The sequence below is a fragment of the Apodemus sylvaticus genome, chromosome 9, assembly GCF_947179515.1.
Source record: "Apodemus sylvaticus chromosome 9, mApoSyl1.1, whole genome shotgun sequence".
Classification (NCBI taxonomy): domain Eukaryota; kingdom Metazoa; phylum Chordata; class Mammalia; order Rodentia; family Muridae; genus Apodemus; species Apodemus sylvaticus.
The window spans coordinates 90302122-90316004 of NC_067480.1; the positions used below are offsets into that span (position 1 = coordinate 90302122).

Sequence of the window (13883 nt, forward strand, 5' to 3'; positions counted from 1 at the left end):
GAATCACAGGCCTGTGCCACCAGGCTCAGCCTTGGTGACGGTTGTCTGTTTTATCTGAAGCTAGAGAATCACTCCTACATAGAGGTAACAGAAGAAAAAGGTAAATGTGTACTGTTGGATTATAAATGATGTCAGGTGTGCTTCAAGGAAGAAATTCCAGTTCATCTGCAGGGGTTTTGACCACTTAATAAGCACCCAACAGTAAGCTAGGCATAGTAAAGGACAATATGATTTAAGAAACACATACGTCTCTCTCTGTGTCTGTCTCTCTGTATGTCTGTCTCTCTCTCTCTTACACACACACACACACACATGCACACACATACCACCCACATGCATGCATGTATGTATGTATGCATGAATTTATGCATGCACACCAGGATCCTGTAAGACACAAGGACTCCAATTTTTCCTTAAGAGTGATAAAAGGAAACATTAGACTTAAGTACCATGTGTTGTGCTGTGAGGCTGTGGTAGAAGATTCCGTGCCACACTGTTAAGGCAAAGGCAGATTGTGATCTCTGGGCTCAGAGTCTAGTGCAGAAGAAACAGCCCCTGAAAGGTAGCATTTGGATGGAGAGGGGGTTTTGTTATTCTTGATGATATGACAGCTTCAGGGATAGTACAGAAGGCAGAAACCAGGGCCATGCATGCTGCAGGCCTGAAGCAGGCCTTCGCTTCCACTGTCCTCTATAACGCTCCATGCATTGCATGCTTACTCCATGTGTTTGCAAGTTAGTGCTCAGCCACATAAGGTTTCACAAAGCCAGGCTGCAGCTCTAAATTTTCTTCTGCTGTTGAGTGGAGAAAGGAAAAGGAAAGGAACCTGCTCCTTAAAAATTATCATTTGGGGTCTGGTGATCTGGCTGATAGGTAAAAGTGCTATGCAAATTAGACAAACGACTGGCAATTGGAAGCTGTCCTCTGACCTCCACATTGTCTTGGTGTGTGTACACGTACACACACCGAATTCACATAAGCATATACACACTAATAATAAATAAAATAAAATTTTAAGATTATATATAGCGCTCAAGAATGGAGTGGCACTGTGATCCCAGCACTTAGGAGGCAAACTCTAGAGGAACAGGAATCCAAGGTCATATCCTACTAAACAGAAAGTTCAAGGTTACAAGAGGTTCTTTAGGAGGAGTTTGATTTTGGGAAGTCAGAATTGCTGTACAGTAAGATAAATAAAGACAAAAGAGGAGGGAGAGTAGTTACTGACTGTTGATAAGAGTAAGATAAAGATTTTACTGTATGCCTCAGCTTCTTAGAGAAGCAAAGACCTCTAAAGTTTGTACTAAGGGTGCTCCAGTCTTATTTTACACAAACACACACACACACACACACATTCACACAGACACACATTCACACACATATATACATTCACGCACACATACTCATACATTCACACACACATCCATTTATATATACAGACATTCACACACACATACACTTACACACATACATTCACACACATACACACACACATACACATACATTCACACATACACACACATACATATACATTCATACATACATTCACACACATACACACACATTCATACACATACATTCACACACACACACACATACATATATATTCATACATACATACATTCACACACACACACACACACACACACTTGCAATCTGACAGTGCTTTTCAGCTGACACACCATAATAATAACGGGTTCGCAGACTTGAATTGGGCCATGTGTCTCTCTCTACATTTTATGTATATCTTTTCTTTTGGTATAAGAAGCACACTGTCACAAAACATGTAAAGAAGCTGGGATTGCATAGGGGAGATCAAATAGGCATCCATGACAATACTATAGTCATTCACTCATTAGACTCTGTATAGACATTGCAGCTCTGTAAAAATCTTGACTTATGAAATAGAAAACACTGACTGTAATTATGTGGCATATCTCTTGCTTGGAGAACCACTGGGTTTAAGTACTAACTGAATTCCAAAGAAGATAATGTGGCCATTCCTGCATAGAGACCCAACAGCAACTTCTACTAAGCAACAGCTGCGTTCCAGGCTTGTGCAATGCACTTCCTTTGGATTTTTCTCTAACTTGCTCAACTTCTATAGCGACTTGAGGAGAGAGCAGTCATCCCAGTTTTCAGAAGAGCCAAGTTGGGCCAAGTTGGTCTGTACCAGGGCCGGCACTTTACATTCTTTCTTAATGATGGGACCTGGCATTTAAAAATGCTGATTTAATTTTAAGTTAAGTACTCCCTGAATAACCAACTTAGAATTACTACAGGGTAGGTCTTCCTGTCCAGCTAAGCACCTTATCTAAGACATTCCAAAAGTTAAGGAGTTTCTGGTGCTGACTGAATTAGTATCAGTAGTTTCCTGAGTCCATCACCAGCATAGGGTAGGGATAGGAGGAAGACTTCCTGGAACATTTTTTATTGCATTATTTCACATGCTTGTAATCCCTCAAACCTGTGTGTCAAATAGCAGCACAAGTTGTTGCAATGTAGAAGTGCTTTGCTTTGGGTTTGAGTGACCACTGTGGAAGACGCAGTGACTCTATAGGACTTTGCGATTGTTTTTGGACATGGTACGATTAATACTTACTGAGTTCAGGTAAGTTAGCAAACTTCCAAGCAGAAAGCTTGGGCTGTCGTGGGTGGCCTCAAGTGGCAGTGAATCTGGCTGTGTACCCATCCATGTGCTTTTGTGCTGGTGTCCCAAGGCAGGTTCAACCCTGATGACTGTAATTGTGAGTAAACCTTTGAGACTCTACCCCATCTCTAACAGATTATATCTATTGAGCACACAGGTATGCTGTATTTGAACAGTTTTAATGTACTGCATTCTCTTTCTTAAATTTATATTATAGATATTTTGGGACAGAATGGTAACCTCACCAGTTTCTCATTCAATCTGGATAACTCTAGCCAAGTTTCCTTCCTTCCTTCTTCCTTCCATCCTTCCTTCCTTCCTTCCTTCCTTCCTTCCTTCCCTCCTTCCTTTAACTCGCTATGTAGACCAGGTTGGCCTTGAACTCACAGAACTGCCTCTGCTTTCTGAATGCTAGCTTTAAAAGTATGTGACTTGGTGCACAGTCTGCCAAAGGTTTTTATTTATTTGTCTTTTTTTATGTATTTTACCTCCAGATTATTTCAAAGTATAGCCCAAATATCACTGGTCAGTCTTGTAAAATGTGACTTAAAAGATATAGACTCATTGTCTACTTTTTCAGCTTCACAACAGCCCTATTAATGGGGTGCCATTATGATCTGTGCTGTAAAGACAGTTAGACCGCAAGGTTAACAGACTTGCTCAGGTCACCCAGCTTAGTAGTGGCAGAGACACCACACTAATGCCGCCTAGCTCCAGAGCCTGTCCTTCTTAACAAATACCATATAGTCACCTCCAGACCCCACATCTTCCTAGGAGCAAACTTCTAGGACTGGGACTGAATACCATAGAGATGGGATTAAAGAGGATCTGGTGCCGACTGACTTGATATCAGTGATTTCCTGACTCCATCAGCAGCATAGGGTAGAGTTAAGAGGGAGGACTTCATGAAACAATTTTTATTCCATTGTTTTATATGACTGTAATCCCCCAAACCTACGACAAGAGCCGCCATATTGGTTTCCAGGAATTCAGTTACCCAGCCATTATTGCTAACTCGGTCTCTGTAAGCTCATCCAGAGTCTGTGAGAGGCTCTGGCGTCATCCGCAGGACCAACTTGAAGGATTAATGGATTCTATTGAGTAAGAAGCATTGATGAAGCAGTCAAACTCTTATTGTGGAGAGTTTGAAGTGTTGGAGAAATCCACACTGAGAAAGGACGGGTGTCGTAGGAAAATGCGACTTCCACTGGCTGCCTCTACCAAGGGAACAAAAAAGGTTTCTTTTTAAATGAATTTTCCTTTGCTTTTCTCTCTTGGCAGAGCAAGCGAGCGCCAGTCAGGCTTCCCACTGAATCTTTTCAGTTGTCTGTAGCACTCTGCTAATTGTGCGGCTCCCCAGTCACATGACTGCCTTTGGTCCCTGGCCTTTCCTTAGGCCTCTTGCCTGCTGCGTACTGCTTTCAATGCCAGAAATGTCTTCCCACCTGGGAGCCAGTTGGCTGACAAAACAAAGAAGATCCCAGGAGGCAGGAGAATTCTACCCACCAGAGACCTGACCTGGCAGGCCTCCTAAGTATGGAGGCCTGAGGAGGAGAAGACTCGGAGGCTGGGTAAACCCACTGAGAACCATGATTTTTCCCTTACAAGGCATCCGCTTGGTCCATCGCATGCTGCAGAGCAGAGCAGCGAGCAAATCCTATTTCTCCATTGGTCAAGACACTTTGGCCGCCTCCAATCTAAGAAGCTAGAATCTTGTTCTCTCCATCAACCAAGCAGCACATTCACTGTCTGCTCACTGATATCACTACGTTTGCCAATTCTTGAATTGGTATTTTGTCTCTTGTCCTCTCACCTGGCCAGTCCCCATCGCAGAAGTTGTGCAACTGCTGAGGGCTGCCCAGTGCCTTCTTACGACCCTCACTGTGGAAGACTAGAGGGTGTCCTCTGTCATGTTGCTCTGGAAGCTGAGAACAAATTCCACCCACTTCCCTCGTGAAGTATACTGTATTAGTCTGGGTTCTCTAGAGTCACAGAACGTATGGGCAGTCTCTATGTAGTTAGGGAATTTGTCGATGACTTACAGTCTATAGTCCAACTCCCCAACAATGGGCAGCAGCAGCTGTGGATGGAAGTCCAAGGATCTAGCAGTTGCTCAGACCCACGAGGCAAGCAAGCAAGGAAGAGTGAGTAAATCTTCCTCCTTCCAAAGTCCTTATAAATCTCCAGCAGAGGGTGTAGCCCAGATTAAAGGCTGTAAGTCTCCAACAGAGGGTGTGGCCCAGATTAAAAGCGTGTGCCTCCACGCCTTTAATCCCAGATGATCTTGAACTCAAGATCTCCTTGTCATAATCTTCTGAAATTCATAGCTACTATGCTTCAAGATCTCCATGCCAAGATCCAGGTCAGACACTTATATCTCTGAGCCTCCAGATTAGGATCATAGGTGAGCCTTCCAATTCTAGATTGTAGTTCATTCCAGATATTGTCAAGTTGACAACCAGGATTAGGCACTACATATGCCAACCAGTTCTTCAGTTGAGGTCCTTGCTCAAGGAAACACGCATGTTCTTTTTTACTTTGTGCATGTGGTTTATGTGTATGTATGTGTGTGTCCCATGTATATGTGCAGAGGGCAGAGGTTGAGATCAGGTGTTGGATCACTTACCAGTTCAGATTTGGGGAGGTCTCTTATTTGAACCTAGATTTCCTTGATTGGCTAGACTAGATGGCCAGTTACACCTTCCTTGTACCCTGTGACCAACCACCCCAACCTTCCCTTTCCCCCTACAAGGATACTCATGTTTCTGCCTCCTAACACAGGAGTAATAAGTACACACCATGAGGCCCAACATTTTAGGTGGGTTTGCGGATCCAAACTCAGGTCCTCATGCTTGCTGAGCAAGAACGGTCCCCACTAAGATGTCTCCCCCAGCTCCGACTCGTGTTTCCCTCAAACATTGGTTGTCGAGAAAGTACTTTTAAATAGCTTTTCATTATTGATGTGATTTCTGCGGTTAAAAAAAAGAGTCTAATGGGAAAAACAATGGAGTGCCAGTGGGGTGGGTTTAGGTGTAACATCATGGCTCTGTGCCACAGCTCTGCAGAGGGTGGCCTCCCTTACTGGCCTATGGTAGACATTTCAATCACAACAACTTTCCTTCCCAGGTCCAGGAGAGGCCTGGAACATCCCCCATTACTCCAGGAAGCTCTAACCAAGCAACAGCAGAGGATATGAACAGGGAAACCTGCATGGCATCTGCTAACCCAGACTTTGGCCTGAGGTCATGTTAGCTCATTCCCGAATATTTGGGAAGTGGTTCTGAGAGTGAGAGCAAAGGATGGGGACATTTTACCACTCAAGGGAACTAAAACATTTCTGGAATACAGATGACAGGAAAGACATCTGTTTGTTTTATGTTGAGACATGGTTTCTCTATGTACTCCTAGTTGTCCTTGAACTCACTGAGTGCTGGGATTAAAGGCTTGTACCATCAGACCCAGCTAAGAGTTGTTTTCTTTTTGGTTTTGCTGTTGGTTGGTTTGTTTGTTTTGGTTTGTTTTGGCTTTTTAATGGGGGGCAGGGTTTCTCTGTGTAACCCTGGATATCCTGGAACTCACAGGTACCTCTACAGCCCCAAATGAAAAAAGAATATTTCAAATGCTAATCTTTCCTAGAGGCTCTGTGGGTTGAGGTCTCCCTTTCTGCCCCCAGTAGGGTCTTTTACAACTGGCACTCTTCCTTTTGAATTTCAAGAAATTGCAAAGTGATAAGAAAATGGGACATAGCCAAGAGGTGGCCTCACTGCTTATAATCCTAACGCAGACAGAGGCAGGCGGATCTCTGAGTTCAAGGCCAGCCTGGTCTACTAAGTAAGTTCCAGGTCAGCCAATGTTACACAGAGAATCCTTGCCTCAAAAAACCAAAGGGGAAAAAAGAGAAAGAGAATGAGATTTTCTTTGACAGAAGCTGTTTGCTGTGCACCTGGCAATAGTTCGTGTAACCCCCACACGTAACCTGTTGTGCAATAGGGATGTTTTAGGTCTGTGGGCACTAGAAAGCATTTCCAGCTGTTCAGCTGTGCTGTGTAGGTTGGGGGCTTGCAGGCTTTGCCTCATAAGGACTGGCTGTTCCAAGGAAGACTGACACAGGGTGCCAGGCTGTCTTTGGGATGTCTGAGATTTGCTTTTTGTTGCTGCTTTTGGCTCTTTTAACTAACAACACCACCATTCCTCAACCCCCACCCACCCCCGCAAAGCAAAGTCAAACCCAGCCTCTTTGAAGATGCTCTGATTTGGCTGCAAGGAACTACAGATGCCTTTTGAAAAGTCTCAGTTGTGTGTTGGTGATGGGGAAGGGAGGTGCCAAAAACCCATATAGGTCAGACAGCACTTCTTTGACCAAGTGTTTTCCCTTCAAAAAAAAAAATCAAGTAAGATTTAGAGAATGCTCTCTCTGTCTCTATTAAGTTTATTTCTGTGTGCTAATGCTTATCTAAAAGTCTTTAGCAGAAATCACTTAGCGCTCATTGGTCTTTGTTTGTTTGTTTTTTGTTTTGTTTTTTTGTTTTGAATCTTCTGAGTCTTTTCGGATGGTATCCAAAGGAAGAAGGGAAAAGGCCAAACGCCATTTGGGAGCATTGAAGTAACAGGATTCTCTGCAGGAGGCTTAGATAGAGAGCCCGGGATGAATGCAACTTTTCAGAATATAGGACAATCCTTTGTGAAAGGCAGTGCTGGGTTGATGGAAATGAAGCTTGCAAGTGCTGACCTTGAAGTTTCTGGTAACACTGAGTACTTGGCTGTTCCCAGCCTCTGTTTGGACTTGCAAACAGCTCTGTTGGTTCCTTTGTTTGCTAAAGGGAACTAACTCCCTTGGGGCCTTCTTGGTGTGCCCTTTTGGTTTTAAACTGAATCTTTGTTTAGTTTTGTTCTGTTTTGCTCTGCTTGAGATGGGATCCTATTCTGGGGACCAGGCTGGCCTCAAACTTGCTGTCCTCCTGCCTCAGCCTGATCTGGGCTAGGATGACAGGGACAAGCCAGGACATCTGGCTAAAACATATCTCATTTGAATATCCATCTGATGGCAGATTGGCCTCATGTGGGTGATTAGACAGGGAATAAGTTGGAAACTGAGAAGAGATGTTTGCTGGCCCTTAGCGGTGGTCTCAACACCTGCAGCCGGGGGTCGAGCCTTTCTTATCCTTCCCAGTTTTGGAATGCACTGTTGGGGTCCAGCAGGACTGTGATGGATTGTTTTTAAGTATATACTTCATTTAATATGACAGGAGCAGAGCTTGGGCCATCTGCCTCGCAGCCCATTTTACCTCTAACACCAAAACAAAACACCAAAGAACAAAACTCGGGGGCTGGAACAATGGCTCAGAGGGGAAGAGAGCTTGCTGTGCAACCGAGAGGATCAGAGTTCGAATCCTAATGACCCTATATCAAGCCAGGCATCCCAGAACAAAACTCGGTGCTGATAATAGATGTGCCTACTTGATATTAATGAATGTACCTACTACAATATAGTTGGTTTGGGACAGCCTTTAATTAAATTTTTACCGACATGTTCTACTTGAAGAAAAAAATAAATAAAACATCAAAATGCAGGAAAGTCAAGTGCTACGAGGACTTTTCCTTAAGCCCAGCCTCTCAGCAGTCTTAGACTTAGCCAATCTTCCACTGGCTCTTGTTACCTACAGTAGCCAAAATTTGTATAGAGTGGGAGGGTGTAGACGGGTCTGAATGGTAACAATCACATTCTCACATCAGCTGAAGGAAGCCAACCTAGACATTTTGTAGTGTTTTCCAGGAAACAAGGTTGAGACAGAAAGCATGCCTGACATAGCTCAGAGGCTTAGTGGGCAAACTCGGAAGCCAGATGATTCTTGCCTTCAATATCTCCTCGCTAAGTGATGTTGGACAAAGGACTTACTTAACTTGTTCCCTTATCCAGATCACAGCAAAAATTTAGTAGACTCTATGTCATCTGGTTAAAAGGAATGGGGAGTTAATGCATGCAGTGGACCTAAAACTGTGCCTAGCATCGGCTGAGTATTCAGTGTATGGGAATCATAATGATAATTTATGTGGGTGGATAGAGCTAAGAAGAGGGGAAAAAGGTAGCTCCCATATCTGGCAGGCTTCAAGGAAAGCTAGATATGGTGGAGAAGGCCTGAGGGAGGGGGAGGCAGGAGGAGAAGATCTTTGTCAGCTGAGTGGGAATTTTGAGGCCACCCTCGGTTCTTTGAGACTCTGTCTACAAACAAACAAACAAACAAACAAGGTATGTAGGACCGAAGTAGGTTAGTTGGGGAAGTCTGATTGTCTTTGGAGAACATTCAGTCTGAAATAGCTTTGTTACAGCTCAGCAGAGATGTTACAGCCACATCACGTGGACAGCAGCCCTCTTACTACATGACAGCTAAGTTTTCTGCATGTCGCAGACTCTCTGGTCTTCCTGCCAGCTTCACGTGAGGTCCCCACAACCCCACATTCCACGCGCTCCAGATTCACAAATAATAACTAGGATGATAATGGCACATCTGACAAACTCACTAAGTTCGTGTTAGAGAAAAAAATGTCCCCTAAAGTCCTAAATGTCTTCTACCTCAGCATGCCATAGTCAAAGAAGCACCGAGACTGGACATACAATTAGGGAAAGCAACAGTCCACCTTTCTCACGTCTTTCTCTTACCCATTCAGTTCATTCTTGGCTTTGTTTTGCTTTTGTGCTGGGACCTGAACTAAGCCTTGTGTATGTCAATGTAGGGCAGTACCAATGAGCGCCATATCCCCAGCATACGATTTCTTACTTTTTACTTGAGGTATAGTTGCTAAGTTGTCCAGGCAGTTCTAGAACTTGTAGTCCTTCTGCCTCCTCCTCCTGAATGAGCTAGATCACAGGCTTGCTTCACCAGGTCCAGCTTCTGTGTATCCATTTACACGGAGACTATTCCCTGAGCACTGACTGGGTACCATGCACTGTTCCAGGCAAGGATGCAACAGGGAATACGACAGACCAGGATTTCTTTGCTGAGGGGACCTGTGGTCTGGGCCAGCATGGAGGCTAGGAAAACCAGACAATAAACATAACACACAACATATAAACCTCTTATCCATTCAGGTGGCTGCTGTTTTAGAAAATGGGCTCAGTGTCTAAGAGCAAAGGCTACTGTTCCAAAGGATGGAGATTCAGTTCTTAAAATCCATATGGTCACTCACAAACATTTGTAACTCCAATATCCAGGGAGTCTGGTGCCCTACAGGCATCACACAGACACACATGCAGGGCTGGGGGGGGGGAGGTGCACTGATACAAATAGAATAATATTCTTAAGAAAGAAAAACAGAAAAGAAGCCAATATTGAAGCTGTGCAGAAATTGGAACATTCTGGTGGATAACAAAAATTGCAGCTGTCATTGAGGATGGTGTGGGTGGCTTCTCAAAATATTAAAAATGAAATTACTATGATCCAGAAATCCCACTTCGGGGTATGTGTGTACTAAAGGGTTGGAAGCACAGTACTGAGAAGATACCTATACACCCACGTTCAGGGCAGCATCACTCTCAATAGCCAAAGGGTGGGACCACCCCTCTTCTGACAGACGAACGTGTAGACAAAGCGTGATGCACACACACAATGAAATGCTGACCCTCAAAGAAGTGTTGACACATACCGCACACGGGGCTAAAACCAGGGGACACGGTGCCGAGTGAAATGTCACTTATAAAAAGATTATGAGTGGGGCTGGAGAGATGGCTCAGTGGTTAAGAGCACTGACTGCTCTTCCAGAGGTTCAGAGTTCAAATCCCAGCAACCACATAGTGGCTCACAACCATCTGTAATGAGATCTGATGCCCTCTTCTGGTGTGTCTGAGAGCTATAGTCAACTTATATATAATAGATAAACAAATACATTTTAAAAAAAGATTATGAGTGCATGACTATGAAGTCCCAAAATGAGTTCATAAAACGAACAAAAAATAGTTGCCAGGGACCAGAGGGAAGAGGTGGGGGAAGGGAAGAACTGTTCAGGAGATAGTGGGCTTTTGTTTTGCAGGAGAGAAAGAGCTGTGGAGACTGGTTTAGACAGATGGGTGAGCCCAACCACATTCTGAGAAGGGATGAGATGGGCGGCTGAATCGGAGGTGTGTCTGTGATGTCAGGGCTTAGCAGCCTGCGCGAGAGGTTTGAGGCTGTCTGGACTAAATAATGAGACCATGGAAGAGGAGAGAGGAACACATTTGGGAGGAAAAGGAGGAAGAGAAGGAGGAGGAGGGGGAGGAGGGAGGAAGAGGAAGAAAAAAGGGGGAGAAGGGGAAAAGAAGAGGAGGAGGAGGAAGAAAGAAGTTAAGTTGTTAAATTTTGTGTTCTTGAACACACAGAGAGAAAGTAATACATTCAGCTACAAGGGGTAAACCTGAAATGAAGCTAAGGGGCAGGGCGTGGTGCCCGGTGGAGTGCCAAGCAGCTGTAAATCAGGAGGGTGGCTGGGTCGCTCCTTGAGAAGGGGAGGCTTGAGGAAGGCCTGGGACGAATTGTTTATCTCTGGCTGCTGTGGTAATCACAATCTATGGGTAAATCTTCCGGAGCCCTTGGGTGCCCTGACAAAGCACAGTGTTCAAGCAGTGTCACTGGGAGGCAGCTGATGGAGAAACTGGAGTTGGACACATTCCAACTTGATTAGAAAGACAACCCAGACGCTCAGGTGACACCTGCCCTGGCGTTAATGAGATGTCACCTGAGAACACACAGGTCAGGCTACTGCAATGATAAGCGCTTGTGACCCTTTCTACAGTTAAACTAGCCTAGAAGTAAAAAAACTAGAAGTGTGATCTCTCTCTCTCTCTCTCTCTCTCTCTCTCTCTCTCTGTCTTCTCTTTCTCTCTCTTTCTCTCTCTCTTTTTCTCTCTCATAGCTTCCTGGGAGCTGAGAAAACATTCATTTTCAGTATGAATTTTAAGTCCCTCATAACCTTGGGATTTGCAAAGCTTCATCTGACCTTCCTGTCCACTCCTAAGTAAGGAGGGAGCTCAGATATTCTTATTTCAGTTATTCTTTATCTGATACACCACGTGACATGGAATGAAGAGTCGCCTAGAAAAGTCTATGACCTGGTTTTGTTTTACTGTGAACTCAGGAGATCAGAATAAACGGGTGTCAGCTTACCACTGTTTAAGACGATACTTTGTACTTCGGACGAAATTCAGAAGAAACCGATACCCTTTGCAGTCTGGAACTGATTCCCACAAGACAGTTTTGATATCACTTTTCTAGATGTGGTGAGAAAAGTGGTATGCTGAGCGTGAGTGAATCTCTGCTCTGCTATTGCTATCAGGAAGATTTCCGGAAACCACACACTGACTGCGAGGAGGTGGTTCACACACGCGGGGCTGGCCCATGACTTTGCCCCTCCCACAAGCCTGTTCTCTAGTCTGGGGTTCTGACACTACACTACAAGGACAAGGACGGGAGGGATAGAAACAGGTTCTTTCAACACGTGTCCTTTCTACACAATGACAGTCACAGTCGATCGCCTGAAAAAAATACGCCACCAACCTTGCAGATTGCCACCTTGCTGCAGCAGGTGAGGGACTGGGACAGTTCTCCTGCTCGAATGACCTCAGGGTCAGCGCTCCTGCCTGCCAGAGGTGGCAAGGGGTGGATGGGAGCATCTCTGCCTTGCCCGTGTTCCTGAAACAACAGACAATGGGGGAGCCAGCTCTCCCACATCTGTACCTTTGGGGACGGCTAGCTTGTACCCCTGCCACCAGGCACAGCTCTATTGTGCTGCCCAGGTGAGGTGCAGGACCTGCTCTCCCAAGGGCTGCAGCTGGTGAAAGGCAGGGCAAGTTCTCTTGCTCCCAAGACCCCAGGGTCAGGTCTCCCGGCTGCCACAGATGGTGATGGTGAAGGGGGAGGAGGTCTCCACGCTACCACAGCAGAGATGAGTGGTAAGGCCTGCTCTCCCGTGCTCATATCCTTGGGGCTAGCTCACCTGCAACACTCAAAATGTGTGGAGTCTCTCAGGAGTGGTCTCCTGAGAGTGTTAGGCCTTGGGTGTACATTGTGGCACCAGGCAGGGCTCATCTCGGGCATGATCTGCTCCCTCAAGCCTTTGTGACACCAGACTGATGGTCATCTCAGGCTATTTCCCTGTCCAGGCCCCATGGCACGAATCTGGTGGTCATTTCTGTCTTGCTCCTCACCGGTTGTCCGACTGGCCCCTTGCGAGAGTTGTCCGGGCTTACTTCCACCTGAGGCTGAAGGTGGGCTAAAGGTCCTGTAAGACCCCCCAAAAACCGAGGGTGCCCCAGCACCCCACACCCCAGAAGACGACACCCAAATCACTCTCGAGAAACGGTCTCGATGCAATAACATGAGAATTTCTTTTATTCCAGAATTCTGGGTTCCACAGCCGTACACACCACACAGGGTTAGAGGACTGTGGACCACAAGTGCCGAATTGTGACAGCTTTTATATACAAAGCCCACGAATCACAAACCAATCATTTCTTAGCTTGGAGAGCCTGCGAAATGTGAGCCAATTGATTTGTACCACTCCATAGTTTTTAGGCCAATCAGTTTAAATTATCAGAGCGCGCTCAGTGGACCAATTAGTTTCCTATTTTCTTGAATGTCTATAGCTGCATGAACTCCTCCTGCATAGGGATAATGACGTAAGCAGTTTACAGAAGCAAGATAAGCTTAGCCCATTTCCAGTTACCTTGTAGGGCCAGGATCACCTATTCAAGGCCTTTCTGCTAGGTCTAAACAAAGGGCGGGCTCTGTAATGTGACCTTTTACCTAGTTTTTAAACTTCTGACTTCTTGGGGTCATTAGAGTTAGGCTGTATTATTTTCTATCCTTTCAGTCCCAGGTAGTGTTCTTCTAGTCTCCAACTGGCTTCCTATCATGGGAGCCCATCCAGACCTGCCTGGAACAGGATTACTTGTCATCTCAGGCTTGGTTTTTTTCAAGGAATGTTAGCCCACTAATCATTCAGATGTGCATTTGTCACAGCACTGAATATAAACATAGGCTTTCTCCTCTCTGCCACCTACTGACACACGTGTGTCACATTAGCCACATTTGCAATGCGTCTCATGGCAGGCCTCCTTTTATTTCTTCTACAAGGGATTGAACCTGAGGCTTTGTACATACTAAATATATGCTTTACACGAACCTGCGTCCCTATCACCGGATAAAATTCTGGGTACGTGCTTTCCAACTTAGGCGCTTTCACAGGAAAGAGAGAAAAGGGGTAT

The 13883-nt window shown here is 45.2% G+C and overlaps 1 protein-coding gene and 1 non-coding gene across 3 annotated transcripts in view; one reads left to right on the forward strand and one right to left on the reverse strand.

Annotated features, from left to right (window-relative positions):
• Positions 1-13883, forward strand: part of Paqr8 (progestin and adipoQ receptor family member 8) — a 47398-nt gene that overhangs the window by 11104 nt on the left and 22411 nt on the right. The gene's annotated exons all lie outside the window — the stretch shown is intronic.
• On the reverse strand, positions 13598-13729 carry LOC127693144 (small nucleolar RNA SNORA17). Its single transcript, XR_007979619.1, has one exon. It is a non-coding gene; the product is annotated as a small nucleolar RNA SNORA17 (small nucleolar RNA).